The sequence below is a fragment of the Ranitomeya imitator genome, chromosome 3 (assembly GCF_032444005.1).
Source record: "Ranitomeya imitator isolate aRanImi1 chromosome 3, aRanImi1.pri, whole genome shotgun sequence".
Classification (NCBI taxonomy): Eukaryota; Metazoa; Chordata; class Amphibia; order Anura; family Dendrobatidae; genus Ranitomeya; species Ranitomeya imitator.
The window spans coordinates 308,516,224-308,541,737 of record NC_091284.1 but is presented as its reverse complement, the minus strand read 5'-3'; the positions used below and the strand labels follow the sequence as shown (position 1 = coordinate 308,541,737).

The 25,514-nt window shown below is 48.6% G+C and overlaps 1 long non-coding RNA gene across 2 annotated transcripts in view; it reads right to left on the bottom strand.

Moving 5' to 3' along the window:
• Positions 1-805: 805 nt before the first annotated feature.
• Positions 806-25,514, bottom strand: part of LOC138672058 (uncharacterized) — a 51,424-nt gene continuing 26,715 nt past the window's right edge. For both annotated transcript variants that reach the window (XR_011319555.1, XR_011319556.1), the window contains exon 3: positions 806-2,099. This is a non-coding gene — a long non-coding RNA (uncharacterized lncRNA). The remainder of the gene's footprint in view (positions 2,100-25,514) is intronic.

Here is a 25,514-nt window from a genome sequence, read left to right as displayed (position 1 = left end):
TTTAGGGTTGTGGGACAGGGAGGATATGAGGGATGAGAAGTAAGTTTGTTTTGCGGCAGTGAGCGCAGACTTGAAGCTGGCGAGGGACTGCTTGTATGCAGTGAAGTGGTCGGCAGAGTGGGATCGCTTCCATCTCCGCTCAGCAATCCTGGAAGCCCGTCTCAATTCTTTGGTCAGGCTGGTCAGCCAGGGCTGCCTGTTAATTGTACGAGTTTTACTATGCATGAGTGGGGTGGCCGAATCGAGTGTTGTTGTTATTGTGGTGTTATAAAAAGTGGCAGCAGCATCTGTGTCATGAAGGGAGGCTATGTCTGTGAGAGGGAGAAGGGACTCAGAGAGTGATTGTAAGTTGAGATGTTTGAGATTTCTGCGAGGGTGAGTGAGTTTGTGGAGTGGGGGTTGCACACTAGGAGAGGAGAGGGACGAGAATGTCAGTAGGTTGTGGTCAGACAGGGGGAGGGGTGTGTTAGTGAGGTTAGTAAGGGAGCAGAGGCGGGTGAAGATGAGGTCCAGCGTGTGGCCATCTTTGTGAGTGGCCTCAGAGGACCATTGAGTGAGGCCAAAGGAGGCAGTCAGTGATAAAAGTTTAGAGGTAGCTGAGGTGAAAGTGTCAATGGGGACATTGAAATCACCCATGATGATAGTGGGGATGTCAACAGAGAGGAAATGAAGTAGCCAGGTGGTGAAGTGGTCGAGAAAGGTGGAGATGGCTAGTTCTGGGGGGCGGTAGATGACAGCCAGCTGGAGGTTGGAGGGGGAATAGATGCGGACAGAGTGCACCTCAAACGAGGGAAGAGTAGCGGAGGGTGGTAGCGGGATTGGAGTAAAGGAGCAGGTGTCGGACAGGAGCAAGCCAACTCCTCCACCGCGTTTGTTGCTGGGGCGAGGGGTGTGAGAGAGGTGGAATCCGCCATAGGAGAGCGCAGCTGGAGAGGCCGAGTCAGAGGGGGTGAGCCAGGTTTCAGTGAGGCCGAGGAAGGAGAGTTTGTTGGTGATGAAGAGGTCATGGATAAATGGCAGTTTGTTGCAGATGGAGCGTGCGTTCCATAGTGCTCCAAGTAGGGGGAGCTGGGGAGTGGGGGCTGGATGAATGGGTATGAGGTTGTCGTGGTTGGGAAAACGTGCGGAGGATCGTGGCAGGGGGTTAGAAACGAGTGTGGGGATGAATTGGGGAGGGCCGGGATTTGGGGATATGTCACCAGCAATGAGGAGTAACAGACAGATCATTAGAAGGTGGGAGCAGGATAGGACATGATGTGGCCGTGTGTGTCTGGATAAAAAGGATTGTATGTGGAGGAACAGTTCTGAGGGGAAGGTGAGATGGCTGGGGAGTATGGAGGAAGAAATGACTAGTTCCTTACTAGGAGGAGGGATTGCAGGAGATTGTAAGAAGGAAAGTAGTATGGGGGTGAAAGAGAAAAGAAACCGAAACATTGTAGTGGTTGGTGTTCTGTTACCTTCCAGTCAATTCCAGTCCAATTCAGTCTAATTCAGAATCATAATTAAAAAGATGTAATTTAAAAGATGGAAGTTAAAAGATGATTTGCAGCAGACTGAGTCTATAGCAGACTCCTGCATGTGAATATATCCCCAGTTAAGGGCAATCAGGTGTGAATGAGGGGGTGGCTGGGTATGGGAGACCAGATGTAGAGAGTTAAGCAAAGGTCATAAAGTGAGGGAGGGGTAAGACTGACCACTCAAAGAGATGCCAGGATCACACAATGAGAGACATGAAAACAGGTCGTGGAAACAAGCTCATAGGTGAGAAAGCATACTAAAAGGATTATATGTGCTGCACCAAGACACTCAGATCCAGGGGAAGCATAGAAAAGCCAGTGCAATATACAGAGACATTCAGAAGCCAGGGAGAGCTGGGTAAAGTCAATGCATACCATGGAAAATCAATGCAGTATACAGAGATATTCTGGAGCCAGGGAGAGCTGGGTAAAGTCAGTGCATACCATGGAAAATCAATGCAGTATACAGAGATATTCTGGAGCCAGGGAGAGCTGGGTAAAGTCAGTGCATACCATGGAAAATCAATGCAGTATACAGAGATATTCTGGAGCCAGGGAGAGCTGGGTAAAGTCAGTGCATACCTGTGGGAAGAGGAGAACAGCTCGATTAGATGGTGCAGATGATGATAATATTGTAGTAGTGATGAGTAGCCAAATGCATTCTAGAATTCAGTCTAATTCAGAATCATAATTAAAAAGATGTAATTTAAAAGATGGAAGTTAAAAGATGATTTGCAGCAGACTGAGTCTATAGCAGACTCCTGCATGTGAATATATCCCCAGTTAAGGGCATTCGAACAAGAGAGCATGTGAGGGACATCAGAGCAGCGCAATCCTCTATTGACATAGCCTCTTTAAAGACGATCCCTCGGCATTTCAGGCTGCGCCATGCTTGCAACCCGGACTTATTACAGGTCCATGGTATTAACCGCTTACGTTGTGGTATCAGAGGCGGTGATCTTAAACGCAGGCTGGCGCAGCTTGAATGTCGCTGGATCGTTATTTTAGATACCATGGCCCCTGCAGGGCTAAATGAAAAAATTAGTTTCTCCACTTTTTTATAATCCGGTGCGTCTGTCCGGGGATCCTGTTTGCCTCTTAGCGATGGTCTCATGTTGTGCTTATCTGGAGCCGTTGTTTTTATTTTATTAATTTATGTGTGTTTTTGTTCTTTTCACTTATTTATTTAGTGTTATCTCTTGGATGAAGTCTCCTGGATCTTGAAAAAATCTTATTCCCCACCTATTATCTGCACCTTGCGGACAAGTCGCGCATCTGTTACATATATGCCATGTGTGTTTTTGACATTGTATTGTGTGCGATTTCCATAAGCTGTGCTATTGTGTTCTTTGTACATAAATTTCCATGGCTGCATTGTAATTACTGTATGATGTTATTATTTTAGCATAGAACTAGCTGTTACAATGTTACGGATTACCTGCAGTTATTCAGTCTGGTGATTGCCCTTAACCAACATGGCGGAAATGCCTGTTCCGGTCGTGGATTGCGCATGCGCGCGGTTGCCACCTCTGCCCCTCATCTCATGAGGCGTCTCTATGGGCGATGCAATCACTCGTTGTCATGGGAATACTTTCCCATACTGCAACACATCCTGACGCCGAGTGTGATGATGGGGGAGTGTATGGCCCCGCCCACATGTGCTCCATTAACAGGACTGGAGGCAACTTCCTGGTATGCGTCTCACCTGTTTTTGAATGCTCAGTGGGGTATTTAAGGTCTGGGCTTGGCACATTTACACACTGCCCTCCGAAGAAGCAGCAGCGAAACGCGCATTGGGGTATCTGTGTGGTGACCGGTGCTATCCTATGGGTAAGATATATTCTGGTTGCACATGCTCGTTACTTTAACCCCCTCCCCTATGGGTGTATGTACTGATTGATCCTGCATTTTGTAACTTATGATGCTATGATATGGTACATCCTTTGGGAAGGTGTATATTATGCTTATCTTACCCATTTCTAATATCTATACTCTGGCTATCCATTACTATTAATGTGTGGACTTCTTGTTACATTTATGGTATAGCCTGGGCTATATGGGTAACCGGTCATTACCTGTATGCATCATTGTAGTCTAACCTGTCCAGTGATCTTGTTTTTATTCTTGCACCTATTGATTGCCTGTTTTTTGTATTGTATTACTAATAAAGTTGTATATATATTTTTCTAAAAAATTAATCGCATGGCAATAGTGGTTATTTGAGTACAATATGGTTACATTTGGGAGTTCAGGCTCTTGTGTTTTTTCGTATGATTTCTATATGGCTCTTTGAAGAGTATCTCCCATGAATATGGTCTTTTCGTATTGTGGGTTCCGGTATGTTTATCTAACTGTAATGAGTGGCAGACACAGTTAGTAGGCCCAAATAATAAAGTGGGCTAAAGGCAGTTCAAAATTGGTAACAGGACTAAACTGGCGGCATTGCTTTGTTCAGAGGAGGAGGACAACTGTATTGAGTGGTACAGACAGACTTAGTAGGCCTAAAATAAAAAACTAGGCTAAATGCAGTTAAAAATTGGTAACAGGAGGACACAGGTGGCATTGCTTTGTTCAGAGGAGGAGGACAACTGTATTGAGTGGCGCAGACAGACTTAGTAGGCCTAAAATAAAAAAGTAGGCTAAATGCAGTTCAAAATTGGTAACAGGAGTACACAGGCGACATTGCTTTGTTCAGAGGAGGAGGACAACTGTATTGAGTGGCGCAGACAGACTTAGTAGGCCTAAAATAAAAAAGTAGGCTAGATGCAGTTCAAAATTGGTACCAGGAGTACACAGGTGACATAGCTTTGTTCAGAGGAGGAGGACAACTGTATTGAGTGGTACAGACAGACTTAGTAGGCCTAAAATAAAAAACTAGGCTAAAGCAGTTCAAAATTGGTAACAGAAGTATACAGGCGGCATTGCTTTGTTCAGAGGAGGAGGACAACTGTATTGAGTGGCTGACACAGTTACTAGGCCTAAAATAAAAAACTAGTCTAAATGCAGTTCAAAATTGGTAACAGGACTAAACAGGCGGCATAGCTAGGTACTGGGGTGGGCTCCTCTGCTGAGTAGCAGACAGTGGTAGTAGGCGCAAATATTAACTGGTCTAAATGGAAGCCAGGGCCCCTGTATATTTTAACTATGATCTCTCATTTCAACAAATTTGTATTGGCAGTGCCATTGAAGGATTTAACAGCACAGACTACACAGTGGTGGAGCAGGGAGAGGTAAGTATTGCAAGTGGTAGAGCACTGTTCGAGCTGGGGGAACACTCTCTCGTGGGCGGCGGTACTGGCACAGGGTGTTAAGGACCGGCGGAACGCACCAAGTATAGATGATATGACACTAGGTGCGTTCGCAGTCCGAGGTCCACCGTGCAGGTAAAAGACCCTGCTGCTAGTAAGACGGACTATATGGCGGTACTAAGAAGACACACATGGGTTAACTTCACCCTGCATGAAGGAAGCGATCCTGTTGCGTCACAGGAGCGCAGTACCGCACATAGAGCGCGAGCAAGAAGTCAGCGGACTCAACCCCTACACAGGATTGAAGTCCGATTAGACACTTGCTGGCACAACACCGCAACTGGGTGTGTAAGGAAACTTATAAAATAGAATCAATAGGCACGAGAGTGCGTGCGGTGCCGCACTGACGGACGCCACTAACCACCCAGGCTTGGGTAAGGAAAGCGCAGAGGAAGCGCACGGCGCCGTACTGGCGGATACAGCAACAGGACGCTGTGATGTGTGTTACGTGCAGATGGTTAGTCGGGCGCTAGATAGCTACCATCATCCGCGAGCAGTCAACAACTCTAGGGAGGGATACTTAGGAGCTTTCATCCATCGACATACATCCATCTACACACACACATAATATCAAGACAATACTAGCGCATGGCCGTGCCGTCATGCGCAGTTTATATAGTTGCAGCACAGGAAGCTGCTACTGAAGTTTTTGCCCTTTCAGGACCTTCCAGAAGGACCAATGGAAAGTGCTGCAGCACCTGAGCATGTTTTGCCCTTTCAGGACCTTCCAGAAGGACCAATGGAATGTACTGCAGCACCTGAGCATGTGACCGAACATGTGGCCCTCGACCTCCAATGGGAGACCCTGCCCTGGGCATGCTCAGACAGAGAAAAGCAGGACTTAGATCCAGAAACGTCCACTCGCCGCTGCCCAGCACTGGCTTCAATGGCAGAAGCAGGAGAAGCAGCAGTAACTCTTCGCACAGAGTCAGACTGAGCGAGATGCTGGGATCGACGTCCCTGCTGAGCAGACTCCACTGCGGCTGGAGAAGAATGGGAGGCTGCAGCGGACACGGATCGAGATTCCCCCTGTGCAGCAGAGGAAACTCGACTCCTAACATTGCCCCCCCCCTCCTTGGGCCTCGCTACGTTGGAAGGCAGCAATGAGCTGCGGGGCCCGAATGTGCTCAACAGGCTCCCAAGACCTGTCCTCGGGGCCATAACCCTTCCAGTCTACCAAATAAAATTTTTTGCCACGTACCACCTTGAACCCCAAAATAGCGTTCACCTCATAATCGTCCGTAGACGAACCCGATGTCCCAGCAGATGACTCGGAAAACCGGGACATATACACGGGTTTCAAGAGGGACACATGAAAGGTGTCGGTGATACCCAGGCGTGGCGGAAGGGCCAGACGGTAGACCACAGGATTAACCTGTTCGAGGACCTTGAAGGGACCCAAGTAGCGAGGTGCAAACTTAGTGGACTCTACACGCAGCCTGATGTTACGGGCGGAGAGCCACACTAAATCGCCAGGAGCAAAGGTCGGGGCAGGGCACCGATGTGCATCGGCGGAGGACCTCATTCTCTCCTTCGAGGCCCGAATGGCATCCTGAGTGCGGTCCCAAATGTCCCGTGCCTCCACTGCCCAGTCTGCCACCCTGGAGTCAGCAGAGGACACGGGCATAGGCACAAGAACCCGCGGATGCTGGCCGTAATTAAGGAGGAAAGGAGTCAGCTACAGCGTTATTAAGGGCAAACTCTGCCCATGGTAATAAAGATGCCCAGTCATCCTGCCTGGCAGAAACAAAATGTCGCAGATATGTGACCAGAGTCTGATTGGCCCTTTCCACCAACCCATTCGTCTCGGGATGATATGCGGAAGAGAGATTTAACTCAATGCTAAGAAGACGACAAAGCTCTCTCCAAAACCGAGACGCAAACTGGGGACCCCGGTCACTGACAATTTTGTCTGGCATGCCGTGTAGGCGGAAGACGTGTCTTATGAACAACGCTGCAAAGGCCCATGCAGAAGGTAACCGTGGGAGCGGCACCAAATGCACCATTTTCGAGAAATGATCGGTAATGACCCAAATGATGGTACAGCCGCGAGACTTGGGCAAACCCACCACAAAGTCCATCCCGACCATCTCCCAGGGCCTGTCTGCGACCGGCAAGGGATAGAGTAACCCAGACGGCCGTTGTCGAGGAGACTTATTTTTGGCGCATGAGACACACGCCAGAACGTAATCTCTGACATCACGGAGCATATGCGGCCACCAGTACGTCCTCGCCAGCAGCTCAGATGTCCTTTTTGTCCCAAAGTGTCCACCCACCCTGGAGGAATGAGCCCAAGAGAGAACCTCCGGTCGCAAATTTATGGGCACAAAAGTCTTGCCCAGAGGCACAGACTCAAGCGACACCGGAGCCACGGTTCTCAAGCTCTCAGAAGGAACAATAAGCCGAGGCTCTCCTTCCTCCTCCTCAGATGACACAACAGAGCGAGAAAGAGCATCAGCTCGAATGTTCTTCTCCCCAGCGAGATAATTGAGGGTGAAGTGGAATCGGGAGAAGAATAAGGACCATCTGGCCTGGCGAGAATTTAGCCGCTGGGCTGTTTGCAAATATAACAAATTTTTGTGGTCTGTAAAAACTTGAAAGGGAAAACGAGCCCCCTCCAAGAGATGTCTCCACTCTGAGAAAGCCAATTTCATCGCTAGCAACTCCCTGTCCCCGATGGAATAATTCCTCTCCGCTGGTGTGAAGGTCTTGGAGAAGAAGAAGCACGGATGCTTCCGACCTTGAGCATCCTTTTGGAAGAGGACTGCTCCAGCACCAACGGAAGAGGCATCCACCTCCATTATAAACGGCTTATCGACATCGGGACGATGTAGGATGGGAGCGCTAGCAAAATGAGACTTAGTAGAAGAAAAGGCCCTGGAGACCTCTTCAGACCATACTTTGGGATTTGCTCCCTTCTTGGTGAGGGCTACCAAGGGAGCTACCAAAGTTGAGAAATGGGGAATGAACTGGCGGTAATAATTAATGAACCCCATAAAGCACTGCACCGCTTTAAGTGAATGGGGTTCTTGCCAGTCCATCACAGCCTGTAGTTTGGCAGGATCCATAGCCAATCCCTGGGCAGAGATGATATAGCCCAGGAAAGGTAAAGACTCCTGCTCAAACACACACTTCTCCAACTTTGCGTAAAGAGAGTTTGCCCGTAAGAGGTCGAAGACTCTGCCAACATCTCTCCAGTGGGAGTCAATATCTGGAGAGAAGATGAGAATATCATCCAGATAGACTACAACCGAGGTGGAAAGCATATCCCGGAAGATGTCGTTGACAAAGTCTTGGAAAACGGCTGGGGCATTACAGAGCCCGAAGGGCATCACCAGATACTCATAGTGCCCATCTCTGGTGTTAAACGCCGTCTTCCATTCGTCCCCCTCACGGATGCGAATCAGGTTATAAGCTCCCCGCAGGTCTAATTTGGTAAATACCTTAGCTCCCCGTAGCCTATCAAAAAGCTCAGAAATCAGGGGCAGCGGGTACTTATTCTTAACGGTGATGGCGTTAAGACCCCTGTAGTCTATGCAAGGACGCAATTCACCATTCTTCTTCTGTACGAAGACGAACTCTGCCCCTGCTGGTGACACTGACTTCCTAATAAACCCTCTTGTCAAATTCTCCTGGATGTATTGGGACATAGCCTCCGTTTCCGGGAGAGAGAGGGGATAGACACGTCCCCGAGGAGGTTCTGCTCCAGGCAAGAGATCTATAGGACAGTCATAGGGACGGTGAGGCGGAAGGGTCTCCGCGGCCTTTTTGGAAAAGACGTCTGCATAGGACCAATAGTATTTGGGGAGAGTAGAGAGATCTGCGGGTATCTCAGTGGTGGAAACCTGAACGCACTCTTTCACACATCTGCCCTTACAGGATTCACTCCAACCCAATATCCTCCCAGAGGTCCACTCAATATGTGGGGAGTGGAAACGGAGCCAGGGCATTCCCAGCAGAATCTCATCCATTCCCTCGGGAAGGACAAGAAGGGAAATAATCTCTTGGTGGGATGGGGACATGGCTAACGTGAAAGGGACAGTCTGATGTGTGATCTGTAACGGAAGTGTCGACCCATTCACCACTCTAACGGTTACTGGTTTGGCAAGCATAACCTGAGGCATTGCGTGGCGCAGAGCAAAAGCAGAAGACATAAAATTTCCCTCTGCTCCTGAATCCACACAAAGCTCTACTGTAAGAGTGGATGTGCCTAACAGGATTGTCCATTTAAAGGACAATTTGGAGGAAAATGCCGCTGTGTCCAGTGAACCTCCTCCAATGGACACTGGATGCGACCGTTTTCCCGACCGCCGTGGACATTTATTAGCGTAATGTCCCGGTTGCTGGCAATTTTTACACACCACAGGTACTCGAGCGGTCTGAGACCTAGGTCCCGCTCGAGAAACCTCCATGGCCTCATGGGAGTCGGACGCCATTACAGGAGATTCTAGAGGTTTGGCAAAGGTGGGAGCAAGCCGAAACCTCTGCCTGCACTGGGTCCGCTCCAACCTCCGTTCGTTAAAACGGAGATCGATGCGGGTAGCAATAGTAATAAGCTCCTCCAGTGTGGCGGGAATCTCCCTGGTGGCCAAGGCGTCCTTTACATGATCTGCCAGTCCTTTCCAGAACACCGGAATAAGAACTTTATCCGGCCATTCCAGCTCAGAAGCTAGAGTCCGGAATAGGATGGCGAACTGGCTGACCATGGACGAAGCCTGAGTAATTGCCAACAATTGGAGCGCGGTATCGTGGGTGACACGGGGTCCCAAAAAGACCTGCCTCAGAGCGTCCAGGAAGATAGGAGCACTCTGTACCACACGATCACCACGTTCCCAAAGCGGCGTTGCCCACTCCAACGCCCTGCCCGACAAAAGAGAGAAAATGAATCCCACTTTCGCCCGTTCCGTAGGAAAACGTGCAGCCAGCAGCTCGAGATGAATAGAGCACTGGCTCACGAATCCCCGACATAGCTTACTGTCACCAGCAAACTTGTCTGGAAGCGGGAGACGGGATAAGGTCAGAGCAGGGGTGGCAGTTGTTATGAAAGGCAATTCAGAATCACAATGGACATGGAGGTCAGAGCACATACAGTGAACTGACAATAACCCAAAATAATAGAACGAGCTCTGAGACGTGGGAACTCTGCAGACCGCAATCCCTAAGCCTATCAAACCACACTAAAGGTAGCCGTGGAGCGCTCCTGACCAGAACCTAGGCGCCTCGTCACAGCCTGAGAAACTAGCTAATCCTGAAGATAGAAAAATAAGCCTACCTTGCCTCAGAGAAATTCCCCAAAGGAAAAGGCAGCCCCCCACATATAATGACTGTGAGTAAGATGAAAACACAAACATAGAGATGAAACAGATTTAGCAAAGTGAGGCCCGACTAGCTGAACAGAACGAGGATAGGGAAGATAACTTTGCGGTCAGCACAAAAACCTATAAAAAACCACGCAGAGGGGACAAAAAGACCCTCCGCACCGACTAACGGTACGGAGGTGGTCCCTCTGCGTCTCAGAGCTTCCAGCAGGCGAGAAAAACCAATAAAGCAAGCTGGACAGAAAAATAGCAACAAAATAACATAAGCAAAACTTAGCTTTGCAGAGCAGCAGGCCACAGGAATGATCCAGGGAAAAAACAAGTCCCACACTGAAACATTGACAGGAAGCATAGATCAAAGCATCAGGTGGAGTTAAGTAGAGAAGAAGCTAACGAGCTCACCAGATCACCTGAGGGAGGAAACTCAGAAGCTGCAGTACCACTTTCCTCCACAAACGGAAGATCCCAGAGAGAATCAGCCGAAGTACCACTTGTGACCACAGGAGTGAACTCTGCCACAGAATTCACAACAGTACCCCCCCCTTGAGGAGGGGTCACCGAACCCTCACCAGAGCCCCCAGGCCGACCAGGATGAGCCACATGAAAGGCACGAACAAGATCGGGAGCATGGACATCAGAGGCAAAAACCCAGGAATTATCCTCCTGAGCATAACCCTTCCATTTAACCAGATACTGGAGTTTCCGTCTTGAAACACGAGAATCCAAAATCTTCTCCACAATATACTCCAACTCCCCCTCCACCAAAACCGGGGCAGGAGGCTCAACAGATGGAACCATAGGTGCCACGTATCTCCGCAACAATGACCTATGGAATACGTTATGGATGGAAAAAGAATCTGGAAGGGTCAGACGAAAAGACACAGGATTAAGAACCTCAGAAATCCTATATGGACCAATAAAACGAGGTTTAAACTTAGGAGAGGAAACCTTCATAGGAATATGACGAGAAGATAGCCAAACCAGATCCCCAACACGAAGTCGGGGACCCACACGGCGTCTGCGATTAGCGAAAAGTTGAGCCTTCTCCTGGGACAAGGTCAAATTGTCCACTACCTGAGTCCAAATCTGCTGCAACCTGTCCACCACAGTATCCACACCAGGACAGTCCGAAGACTCAACCTCTCCAGAAGAGAAACGAGGATGGAACCCAGAATTGCAGAAAAACGGTGAAACCAAGGTAGCCGAGCTGGCCCGATTATTAAGGGCGAACTCAGCCAAAGGCAAAAAGGACACCCAGTCATTCTGATCAGCAGAAACAAAGCACCTCAGATATGTTTCCAAGGTCTGATTGGTTCGCTCGGTCTGGCCATTAGTCTGAGGATGGAAAGCCGAGGAAAAAGACAAGTCAATGCCCATCTTACCACAAAAGGCTCGCCAAAACCTCGAAACAAACTGGGAACCTCTGTCAGAAACAATATTCTCTGGAATGCCATGCAAATGAACCACATGCTGGAAGAACAAAGGCACCAAATCAGAGGAGGAAGGCAATTTAGACAAGGGTACCAGATGGACCATCTTAGAAAAGCGATCACAGACCACCCAAATGACTGACATCTTTTGAGAAATGGGAAGGTCAGAAATAAAATCCATAGAGATATGTGTCCAAGGCCTCTTCGGGACCGGCAAGGGCAAAAGCAACCCACTGGCACGAGAACAGCAGGGCTTAGCCCGAGCACAAATCCCACAGGACTGCACAAAAGCACGCACATCCCGCGACAGAGAGGGCCACCAAAAGGATCTAGCCACTAACTCTCTGGTACCAAAGATTCCAGGATGACCAGCCAACACCGAACAATGAAGTTCAGAGATAACTCTATTCGTCCACCTATCAGGGACAAACAGTTTCTCCGCTGGGCAACGATCAGGTTTATTAGCCTGAAATTTTTGCAGCACCCGCCGCAAATCAGGGGAGATGGCAGACACAATTACTCCTTCCTTGAGGATACCCGCCGGCTCAGATAAACCCGGAGAGTCGGGTACAAAACTCCTAGACAGAGCATCCGCCTTCACATTTTTAGAGCCCGGAAGGTACGAAATCACAAAGTCAAAACGGGCAAAAAACAACGACCAACGAGCTTGTCTAGGATTCAAGCGCTTGGCAGACTCGAGATAAGTCAAGTTCTTATGATCAGTCAATACCACCACGCGATGCTTAGCTCCTTCAAGCCAATGACGCCACTCCTCGAATGCCCACTTCATGGCCAGCAACTCTCGGTTGCCCACATCATAATTACGCTCAGCAGGCGAAAACTTCCTGGAAAAGAAAGCGCATGGTTTCATCACTGAGCAACCAGAACCTCTCTGCGACAAAACAGCCCCTGCTCCAATCTCAGAAGCATCAACCTCGACCTGGAACGGAAGAGAAACATCTGGCTGACACAACACAGGGGCAGAAGAAAAACGACGCTTCAACTCTTGAAAAGCTTCCACAGCAGCAGAAGACCAATTGACCACATCAGCACCCTTTTTGGTCAAATCGGTCAATGGTTTAGCAATACTAGAAAAATTGCAGATGAAGCGACGATAAAAATTAGCAAAGCCCAGGAACTTTTGCAGACTTTTCAGAGATGTCGGCTGAGTCCAATCATGGATGGCTTGGACCTTAACAGGATCCATCTCGATAGTAGAAGGGGAAAAGATGAACCCCAAAAATGAAACCTTCTGCACACCAAAGAGACACTTTGATCCCTTCACAAACAAAGAATTAGCACGCAGGACCTGAAAAACCGTTCTGACCTGCTTCACATGAGACTCCCAATCATCCGAGAAGATCAAAATGTCATCCAAGTACACAATCAGGAATTTATCCAGGTACTTTCGGAAGATGTCATGCATAAAGGACTGAAACACTGATGGAGCATTGGCAAGTCCGAACGGCATCACGAGATACTCAAAATGACCCTCGGGCGTATTAAATGCAGTTTTCCATTCATCACCTTGCTTAATTCGCACCAGATTATACGCACCACGAAGATCTATCTTTGTGAACCAACTAGCCCCCTTAATCCGAGCAAACAGATCAGATAACAATGGCAAGGGGTACTGAAATTTAACCGTGATCTTATTAAGAAGGCGGTAATCTATACAAGGTCTCAGCGAACCATCCTTCTTGGCTACAAAAAAGAACCCTGCTCCTAATGGCGACGATGACGGGCGAATATGCCCCTTCTCCAGGGATTCCTTCACATAACTGCGCATAGCGGTGTGCTCAGGCACGGACAAATTAAACAATCGACCTTTTGGGAATTTACTACCAGGAATCAAATTGATAGCAAAATCACAATCCCTATGCGGAGGTAGGGTATTGGACTTGGGCTCATCAAATACATCCCGGTAATCAGACAAGAACTCTGGGACCTCAGAAGGAGTGGATGACGAAATTGACAGAAATGGAACATCACCATGTACCCCCTGACAACCCCAGCTGGACACCGACATGGATTTCCAATCTAATACTGGATTATGGGCTTGTAGCCATGGCAACCCCAACACGACCACATCATGCAGATTATGCAACACCAGAAAGCGAATAACCTCCTGATGTGCAGGAGCCATGCACATGGTCAGCTGGGTCCAGTATTGAGGCTTATTCTTGGCCAAAGGCGTAGCATCAATTCCTCTCAATGGAATAGGACACTGCAAGGGCTCCAAGAAAAACCCACAACGCTTAGCATATTCCAAGTCCATCAAATTCAGGGCAGCGCCTGAATCCACAAATGCCATGACAGAATATGATGACAAAGAGCAGATCAAGGTAACGGACAGAAGAAATTTTGACTGTACAGTACCAATGGTGGCAGACCTAGCGAACCGCTTAGTGCGCTTAGGACAATCAGAGATAGCATGAGTGGAATCACCACAGTAGAAACACAGACCATTCAGACGTCTATGTTCTTGCCGTTCAACTCTGGTCAAGGTCCTATCACACTGCATAGGCTCAGGTTTAAGCTCAGGTAATACCGCCAAATGGTGCACAGGTTTACGCTCACGCAAGCGTCGACCGATCTGAATGGCCAAAGACATAGACTCATTCAAACCAGCAGGCATAGGAAATCCCACCATGACATCCTTAAGGGCTTCAGAGAGACCCTTTCTGAATATTGCTGCCAGCGCAGATTCATTGCATTGAGTAAGCACTGACCACTTTCTAAATTTCTGACAATATACCTCTATCTCATCCTGAGCCTGACAAAGAGCCAGCAAATTTTTTTCTGCCTGATCCACTGAATTAGGCTCATCGTACAGCAACCCAAGCGCCAGGAAAAACGCATCGATATTACTCAATGCAGGATCTCCTGACGCAAGAGAAAACACCCAGTCCTGAGGGTCGCCGCGCAAAAAAGAAATGACGATCCTAACCTGTTGAATTGGGTCACCAGAAGAGCGAGGTTTCAAAGCCAGAAATAGTTTACAGTTATTTTTGAAACTCAGAAATTTAGTTCTATCTCCAAAAAACAAATCTGGAATAGGAATTCTCGGTTCAAGCAAAGAATTCTGGACCACAAAATCTTGAATATTTTGAACTCTTGCCGTGAGCTGATCCACACATGAAGACAGACCTTTAATGTCCATTGCTACACCTGTGTCCTGAACCACCCAAATGTCTAGGGGAAAAAAAAGACAAAACACAGTGCAAAGAAAAAAAAATGGTCTCAGAACTTCTTTTTTCCCTCTATTGAGAATCATTAGCACTTTTGGCTTCCTGTACTGTTATGTAAGGCAATTCAGAATCACAATGGACATGGAGGTCAGAGCACATACAGTGAACTGACAATAACCCAAAATAATAGAACGAGCTCTGAGACGTGGGAACTCTGCAGACCGCAATCCCTAAGCCTATCAAACCACACTAAAGGTAGCCGTGGAGCGCTCCTGACCAGAACCTAGGCGCCTCGTCACAGCCTGAGAAACTAGCTAATCCTGAAGATAGAAAAATAAGCCTACCTTGCCTCAGAGAAATTCCCCAAAGGAAAAGGCAGCCCCCCACATATAATAACTGTGAGTAAGATGAAAACACAAACATAGAGATTAAACAGATTTAGCAAAGTGAGGCCCGACTAGCTGAACAGAACGAGGATAGGGAAGATAACTTTGCGGTCAGCACAAAAACCTATAAAAAACCACGCAGAGGGGACAAAAAGACCCTCCGCACCGACTAACGGTACGGAGGTGGTCCCTCTGCGTCTCAGAGCTTCCAGCAGGCGAGAAAAACCAATAAAGCAAGCTGGACAGAAAAATAGCAACAAAATAACATAAGCAAAACTTAGCTTTGCAGAGCAGCAGGCCCCAGGAATGATCCAGGGAAAAAACAAGTCCCACACTGAAACATTGACAGGAAGCATAGATCAAAGCATCAGGTGGAGTTAAGTAGAGAAGAAGCTAACGAGCTCACCAGATCACCTGAGGGAGGAAACTCAGAAGCTGCAGTACCACTTTCCTCCACAAACGGAAGATCCCAGAGAGAATCAGCCGAAGTACCACTTGTGACCACAGGAGTGAACTCTGCCACAGAATTCACAACAGGCAGTGGACAAACTGGCTGCAGCTGCACTAGCAGCCTGAACAGCGACAGCAGTAACGTCCACAGCTGAGGTTGCACGCTCTAGAGCCGCCAACCTACCCTCCAACTGCTGGATGTACCGCTGTAGACGCTGACCGTCCGCCATTTACTAGCCAGACCTTGGCGCTAGTATTATGTTAAGGACCGGCGGAACGCACCAAGTATAGATGATATGACACTAGGTGCGTTCGCAGTCCGAGGTCCACCGTGCAGGTAAAAGACCCTGCTGCTAGTAAGACGGACTATATGGCGGTACTAAGAATACACACATGGGTTAACTTTACCCTGCGTGAAGGAAGCGATCCTGTTGTGTCACAGGAGCGCAGTACCGCACATAGAGCGCGAGCAAGAAGTCAGCGGACTCAACCCCTACACAGGATTGAAGTCCGATTAGACACTTGCTGGCACAACACCGCAACTGGGTGTGTAAGGAAACTTATAAAATAGAATCAATAGGCACGAGAGTGCGTGCGGTGCCGCACTGACGGACGCCACTAACCACCCAGGCTTGGGTAAGGAAAGCGCAGAGGAAGCACACGGCGCCGTACTGGCGGACACAGCAACAGGACGCTGTGATGTGTGTTACGTGCAGATGGTTAGTCGGGCGCTAGATAGCTACCATCATCCGCGAGCAGTCAACAACTCTAGGGAGGGATACTTAGGAGCTTTCATCCATCGACATACATCCATCTACACACACACACATAATATCAAGACAATACTAGCGCATGGCCGTGCGGTCATGCGCAGTTTATATAGTTGCAGCACAGGAAGCTGCTACTGAAGTTTTTGCCCTTTCAGGACCTTCCAGAAGGACCAATGGAAAGTGCTGCAGTACCTGAGCATGTTTTGCCCTTTCAGGACCTTCCAGAAGGACCAATGGAATGTACTGCAGCACCTGAGCATGTGACCGAACATGTGGCCCTCGACCTCCAATGGGAGATCCTGCCCTGGGCATGCTCAGACAGAGAAAAGCAGGACTTAGATCCAGAAACGTCCACTCGCCGCTGCCCAGCACTGGCTTCAATGGCAGAAGCAGGAGAAGCAGCAGTAACTCTTCGCACAGAGTCAGACTGAGCGAGACGTTGGGATCGACGTCCCTGCTGAGCAGACTCCACTGCGGCTGGAGAAGAATGGGAGACTGCAGCGGAGACGGATCGAGATTCCCCCTGTGCAGCAGAGGACACAGGGCCCCTCATATTACGATGGTGTGTCTGACGTTAGTTGTGCACCACCACCGTCAGAGACACTTCATTGTACTATGAGGGACCCTGTGCCAGGTGCCGTCGCCCAAGAGTGGGCGCACCTACCTGTCCAGGCAAACGGCACTCGCACGGGTGCTTGCACCAGGTGGTGAACACGGCCCTGTGGGGGGAGTCAGCCCATTTAGGGAGGTATAAAAATGGCCTATGGTGGACATTCAGCAGCTGCAAATGGAGGAATTGGAGCAGTCAGTAAGAGGAGGCCAAAAGCAAGACATTTTTCAGGCTAGCTACGTGTCAGCAGGGGAAGGTGGGGCAAAATAATTTGAAATCCATGAGTGGTTCATTTTAATGAAGGTTAGATCATCAACATTTTGGGTAGCCAGACGTGTCCTTTTTTTGGTCAGTATTGAACCAGCAGCACTGAAGACTCTTTCTGATAGCACACTAGCAGCTGGGCAAGCGAGCTCCTGTAATGCATATTCTGCCAACTCAGGCCAGGTGTTTATTTTTGATGCCCAGTAATCAAAGGGGAATGACCTGTGAGGGAGAACATCGATGAGGGAGGAAAAAGAGTTCATAACCATACTGGACAAATGCTGTCTCCTGTCACTTTGAATCGATGCAGCAGTACCTGTCGTGCCAGCGGTCATTGCAAAATAACTCCACAACCTGGTCATAAAACCCCTCTGTCCAATGCCACTTCGGATTTGTGCACCTCTAACACCTCTGCCATGTTGCCCCCTACGGTTTGTGTGAGAACCATCACCGCCGTTGTGTGCTGGGAATGCCTGAACCAAACGGTCTACAAGAGTTGCTTGTTTGGTAGCCAATATTTGCTCAAGGTTCTCATGTGGCATGATGTTTTGTAATTTTCCTTATATCGTGGATCCAGGAGGCAGGCCAACCAGTAACCGTCATCGGTTCTCATTTTTATAATGCGGGGGTCCCTTTTTTGGATAAGCAAGGCATACTCAGCCATGTGGGCCAATGTTCTAGGTGTCAATTCACTGCTTCTGCTGGGTTGAGGAGCACTTTCTTGCAAATCAACATCACTTGTGTCCCACAAAAACCCTGTACCTGACCTTGCAATGCCACCAGTTTCTATTGCCCCCTGTGAAGCATCCTCCTCCCATAAATATTCATCCCTATCATCCTCCTCCTCCTCCTCCTCTTCGTCCACCACCTCGTCCAGGAGAGTTACCTGAGCAGACAATGGCTGACTGTCATCAAGGCTTCCCTCCTCCTCGGCTGCAGACGCCTGCTCCTTAATGTGCATCAAACTTTGCATCAGCAGATGCATTAGTGGGATGCTCATGCTTATGATGGCGTCATCTGCACTTTCCAGCCGTGTGCATTCCTCAAAACACTGAAGGACTTGATAGAGGTCTTCGGAGCTTCGACCACTGCACACCAGACAACTCCATGTCTGCCATCCAACTGCCTGCCCGTGTATGTGTGTCCCCCAACAAATATATTACAGCACGACTCTGTTCGCAAAGCCACTGAAGCATGTGCAGTGTGGAGTTCCACCTTGTTGCAATGTCGATTATTAGGCGGTGCTGGGGAAGATTCAGCGACCACTGATGGTTCAGCATACGGCTGGAGTGTACGGGAGACCGGCGGATGTGCGAGCAAAGTCTTTGCACCTTCAGGGACAGGGCTGGTAACTCCGGATAATTTTTCAGGAAGCACTGCAGCACCAGGTTCAAGGTGTCAGCCAGGCAAGGTATGTGTTTGAATTCTGAAAGGGCCATGGCAGCCATAAAATTCCTTCCGTTATCACTGACTACCTTGCCTGCCTCAAGATGTACACTGCCCAGCCATGACTAAGTTTATTGCTGAAAGTACTCGGCCAGTACTTCTGCGGTGTGTCTGTTGTCGCCCAAACACTTCATTTGTAGCACAGCCTGCTGACGCTTACAACTAGCTGTTCGATATTGGGACACCTCGTGTGCAACACTGACAGCTGCGGATGGAGTGGTCGTGCGACTGTGCTCTGGGGACGAGCTTTTGCTTCTGGAGCAGGAGGAGGAGGAGGAGGAGTGGCGAACGCCTACAGCCAACTGTTTCCTAGACCATGGGCGAGGCAGAACTGTCCCACTATGGCTTTTCCCTGTGGACCCTGCATCCACCACATTAACCCAGTGCACCGTGATGGACACGTAACATCCCTGGCCATGCCTACTGGTCCATGCATCTGTTGTGAGGTGCACCTTTCTACTTACTGATTGCCTCAGTGCATGGACAATGTGGTCTTTGACATGCTGGTGGAGGGCTGGGATGGCTTTCCTCGCAAAGAAGTGTCGACTGGGTAGGTCATAGCGTGGTCCTGTGTAGGCCATCAGGGTTTTGAAAGCTTCGCTTTCAACAAACCAGTAGGGCATCATCTCTAACGAGATTAGTCTAGCAATGTGGGCGTTCAAATCTTGTGTATGCGGATGAGAGAATGAGTACTTTCTTTTCCTAATGAGAGTCTCTTGTAGGGTGAGATGCATATGGTGGAACTAGCAAGGATGGTGTGGACATGGCAGATTGAGAGAGGGTTGGTGATGGTATTCTTGATGTTGGCCTACATACAGTGTTTCCTACCAAGAACCTTGTGATTCCCTGACTGCTTTGGCCTTGCGACGATACCTCCACATTTGCTGCTGGTGGTGTCCTAACCGGTGGGCTTACAGTGAGGGAAGCAATGTAGCATTGCTGACTACCTTCATTCTGAGCAGGTACGGGACGTTTGGTAGTTAGTCCAGGCTTGCAAGTGCATGCTGGTTAAATGTCTAAGCATGCACGTTGTATTTAAATTTTGGAGATTCTTCCCTCTGCTAAAGGTCTTTGAGCATTTCTTACAGATAACTTTGCACTGATCATTCAGATCTTGGTTAAAAAATTCCCACACTGCACTCTTCCTACTATGGAATACCTTTTCAGGCATTGCACGCTGTGCTACTTTCACCGGATGGCCATGCTGTCCTTAAACTGTTTTTGGTTTTGACAAACATTTTTGGCCAGATACGGGCCTGCCAGATGAAAGCTGTTACGATGTAGATGGCTGCTGCGGATCATCCTCCTCCTCTGCTTCTGAGCTACTGGCAGCGGCACCCTGTTCCCCCAATGGCTGCCCATCAGGGTCAACAACTGGGTCATTTATCACCTCCTCTTCAATGTCATGTGCACCTTCGTCTGTGTCACCGTGTAAGGTGCTATAGCGTTCGTGACGGGGCACCATAGTCTCATAAGGGTGAGATTCTGGCTCAGTACACTGTGAGGGCAATATAGTGATCTGAGTCAATGGAACAGTATAATAATCTAGCTGTGGCTGTGCATCTTTGCACTCCATGTCCGATTCATCTTGTAATGGGCTTTTAACAATTTCCCTCTCTAACCCAGGCACGGTATGTGTAGTGTCGCCTGCCGCATCATTCACTTTTGGTTTGGGTGAAGGACACAAGGAAGCGACTTGTTCCTGACCGGGAGCATCCACTGACGACTCGCTGCTCTTATATTTCGAACTTTCAGAAGAGGAGGCAAAAGAGCTAGAGGCTGAGTCAGCAAGGAAAGCCAAAACTTTTTCCTGCTGCTCCGGCTTTAAAAGCTGTTTTCCTACTCCCAGGTAAGGGAGCCTTCGAGGCCTTGTGTGGCCAGACAATGACGCTGGCTCAACACCTCGAGCCTTTGGTGCTATTTTGCTTTTCCCACTACCTCCAGATGCTCCACCACCACCACCACCATCAGTACCAGCTGGCAACAACCGCCAACGGCCTCTTCCACCAGACTTCCTCATTTTTTGGAAAATGTAACCAAAATAACAAACGGTCTATGGCACTGTAAAAGAAGGTAGAAGGTGTATATAAACTTGTTGAGAATTTAAATCTCCCTTTTTTGGGGGGGAGACTGCACCAAAACTCAGGCCCAATGTATTACACTACATAATGTAAGTGGCAGAACGTGGCTGGACGATATACGACAAACAGAACTGACGTAGATCCACTTAGTGCCAATTAAAATCTCCCTTTTTGGTGGGGAGACTGCACCAAAACTCAGGCCCAGTATATTACACTACACAATGTAAGTGGCAGAACGTGGCTGGAAGATATACGATAAACAGAACTGACGTAGATCCACTTTGTGCCATTTTAAATCTCCCTTTTTTGGGGGGAGACTGCACCAAAACTGAGGCCCAGTGTATTACACTACACAATGTAAGTGGCAGAACTTGGCTGGAAGATATACGACAAACAGAACTGACGTAGATCCACTTAGTGCCAATATAAATCTCCCTTTTTTGGGGGGGAGACTGCACCAAAACTGAGGCCCAGTGTATTACACTACATAATGTAAGTGGCAGAACGTGGCTGGACGATATACGACAAACAGAACTGACGTAGATCCACTTAGTGCCAATTAAAATCTCCCTTTTTGGTGGGGAGACTGCACCAAAACTCAGGCCCAGTATATTACACTACACAATGTAAGTGGCAGAACGTGGCTGGAAGATATACGATAAACAGAACTGACGTAGATCCACTTTGTGCCATTTTAAATCTCCCTTTTTTTGGGGGGAAACTGCACCAAAACTGAGGCCCAGTGTATTACACTACATAATGTAAGTGGCAGAACGTGGCTGGAAGATATACGACAAACAGAACAGACGTAGATCCACTTTGTTAGGAGTTGAGTTTCCTCTGCTGCACAGGGGGAATCTCGATCCGTTTCTGCTGCGGTCTCCCATTCTGCATTGGCCGCAGTGGAGCCTGCTCAGCGGAGACGTCGATCCCAGCATTTCACTGAGACTGAAACTGTGCAAAGGGTTACTGCTGCCTCTCCAGGCTCTGCTATTGTACCCTTCACTGATCTGCGGCGAGCAGGCTTTTCTGGGACTAAGTCCTGCATTGCACACACTGAGCATTCCGGGCAAGATCTTTCAGTGGAGATCTAGGGTCACATGCTCAGGTACTGCAGCAACTTCCATTGGTCCTTCTTGGAAGGTCTAGTAGGTGCTAGGACTAAGTCATGCTTTGCACACACTGAGCATGCCCAGGGCAAGATCTCTCAGTGGAGATCTAGGGTCACATGCTCAGGTACTGCAGCAACTCCATTGGTCCTTCTTTGAAGGTCCTGTACGTGCTGCAACTATTTAAGGCTCGCATGGATGCACGGCCATGCGCTAGTATCTTCATAAGTTATGTGCTTTGCGCCAGTGTGGTCATGTGTTTGCATGTGTTCAGGGACCCGGCTAAAATAAGCCCCTATAATAATAATAATAATAATCTTTATTTTTATATAGCGCTAACATATTCCGCAGCGCTTTACAGTTTGCACACATTATCATCGCTGTCCCAGATGGGGCTCACAATCTAAATTCCCTATCAGTATGTCTTTGGAATGTGGGAGGAAACCGGAGTGCCCGGAGGAAACCCACGCAAACACGGAGAGAACATACAAACTCTTTGCAGATGTTGTCCAAGGTGGGATTAGAACCCAGGACTCCAGCGCTGCAAGGCTGCTGTGCTAACCACTGCGCCACCGTGCTGCCCCTAGAATGCTGGCACCTCCAGCGAGGAGATTGTGTTTATGTGTATTTAGGGACCTGGCTGAAATAAGCCCCTAGAATGCTGGCACCTCCGGCGAGGAGTTTTGTGTGCATGCATGACCACTGACTGCTCTCATTTGGGTAGCTAGCCTGTGCCTCTGTCAAAGTCTAACAGGGCACAGAGCCTTGCTTTCTCGGCTGCTCTGTGAAGCAAACAGAGCTGGTTCATACCGCCATATAGTGCCGCCATTTACTTAGCAGCAGGTTCTTTCCTGCACGGTAGATCCCGGGTTGCGAATGCACCAATCCCATCTAATAAATATATTCGGTGCGTTCCGCCAACCCTAACACACTTAGTGCCAATTAAAATCTCCCTTTTTTGGGGGGGAGACTGCACCAAAACTCAGGCCCAGTGTATTAAACTACACAATGTAAGTGGCAGAACGTGGCTGGAATATATACGACAAACAGAACTGACGTAGATCCACTTTGTGCCAATTTAAATTTCCCTTTTTATTGGGGGGGGGGAGACTGCAACAAAACTCAGGCCCAATGTATTACACTACACAATGTAAGTGGCAGAACGTGGCTGGAAGATATACGACAAACAGAACTGACGTAGATACACTTTGTGCCAATTTAAATCTCCCTTTTTTTGGGGGGGGGGAGACGGCAACAAAACTCAGGCCCAGTGTATTACACTACACAATGTAAGTGGCAGAACGTGGCTGGAAAATATATAAAAAAAATACAAGGACTGTAGTACAATTTCAATCTCCCTATAATGATCTCAGGACAAGTATGGCAGCAATAAAAGGACTGCTGCACACTAAAGTGTGGACAAAGAAACAAGATAACTGTGCAGAAAGGAGCAACAGGATTTTTGCTTTTAAAAAAGCAGTTGGTTTGCACAGCGGCGTCCAAACAGCAATGCAGCTATCAGGGAGCCTTATAAGGCAGCCTAATAAGATACAGGGCTGATGCACAAAAATATAAACTCCACTGTCCCTGCAAAGAAAAGTTGGTGTTGGACAGGGGAAATCACTACAGCACAAGCAGTTTCGGGGCTTAATCTTCCCTCCCTAACTATATCCCTTCTTCTGATGCAGCTGCAGCAACCTCTCCCTATGCTAAGATCGGCAGAAGTAAGATGGCGGTCGGCGTGCACGCCCCTTTATAGCCCCTGTGATGCCGCAGAAAGCAAGCCAATCACTGTCATGCCCTTTTCTAAGATGGTGGGGACCGAGACCGAGATGTCATCACGCTGCCCACACTCTGCGTCCTCCTTCATTGGATGAAAAATGGCGCTGAAAACATCATATGAAACGCGACTTTGGCGCGCTGATCGCCGACCTCATGGCCGATCCCACACTAGGATCGGGTCGGGTTTCACGAAAACCGACTTTGCCAAAAGTCCGCGATTTTTCAATTTGTCCGATCTGTTTCGCTCAACCCTACTAACCACTTCTCTAGGCCTCTCACAGCTCTCAACCTCTGAAACACATGAAGATGGTAACACCCTGGACCTGGTTTTCGCCCGGCTCTGCTCAATCTCCTACCTTATTAACCCACCGCTTCCCCTCTCTGACCACAACATTCTCTCCTTCACACTCACAAATCCTCGCTCACCCCAGCACCCTCCTACCTACCATTCAGTCAGAAATCTACAAGCCTTTAACCCTCATACACTTTCAGACTCCCTACGCTCATCATTGTCCCCAATCTCTTCTTTTTCCTGTCCTGATCTGGCTGTACATCACTTCAATGACACTCTTAGAAGCACCCTTGACCAAGTAGCTCCCCTTACCCTAAGAACCTCCAAACACAGAGTGAAACAGCCCTGGCTCACATCGCAAACCCGATTTCTCCAGCGATGCTCTAGGTGTGCTGAATGCTTATGGAGGAAAACACGCACACCAGAAGACTTCATACACTTCAAATTTATGTTAAGGACCTATAACTCTGCCCTTCACCTTGCCAAACAGACCTACTTCAACACCCTGATCTCCTCACTATCCAACAACCCCAAGAAACTTTTTGACACCTTTCACTCCCTCCTCAGGCCAAAAGCACAAGCCCCTATCACAGACATTTGTGCTGATGACCTGGCCTCCCACTTTATAGAGAAAATAGACAATATCCGTCAGGAAATCCTCTCCTAATCACCAAGTTCAGTGACTTCCATCCCTCCCTGCATTTCCCCTGGCTCACTCTCCACATTCGATCCCATCACAGAAGAAGAAGTCTCCAGGCTCCAATCCTCTTCTCGTCCGACTACATGCACCACCGACCCCATTCCCTCACATCTCCTCCAGTCTCTCTCTCCAGTCGTCACAACACACCTAACTGCAATCTTTAATCTGTCCCTCTCCTCTGACATTTTCCCCTCCTCCTTCAAACACTCTATCATTACTCCATTACTAAAGGATCCCACCCTCGACCCATCCTGCACAAACAACTACAGACCAGTTTCCAATCTCCCCTTCATCTCTAAACTCTTGGAGCACCTGATATACTCCCGCCTTACCCGTTACCTCTCCACTCACTCCCTCCTAGACCCTTCACAGTCCGGTTTCCGCCCCCTACATTCGACAGAAACTGCACTCATCAAAGTGACCAATGACCTTCTGACAGCAAAACGTAATGGTGACCACTCTCTGCTCATTCTTCTCGACCTTTCTGCAGCTTTCGACACTGTTGACCACCCTCTCCTACTCTCTAGGCTCCAGTCACTAGGCATTAAGGACACTGCTCTCTCCTGGTTCTCCTCCTATCTTTCTGACCGTTCCTTCAGTGTTCTGTTCTCTGGCTCCACTTCATCTCCTCTTCCTCTCACTGTCGGGGTACCTCAGGGCTCAGTCCTTGGCCCCCTTCTCTTCTCTCTCTACACGGCCCCAAATGGACAGACCATCAGCAGATTTGGCTTTCAGTACCATCTTTATACTGATGACACACAGCTATACACATCATCCCCTGACCTTACCCCTGCTGTACTACAGAACGCCACTGACTGTCTGTCTGCAGTCTCCAACATCATGCCTGCTCTCTATCTGAA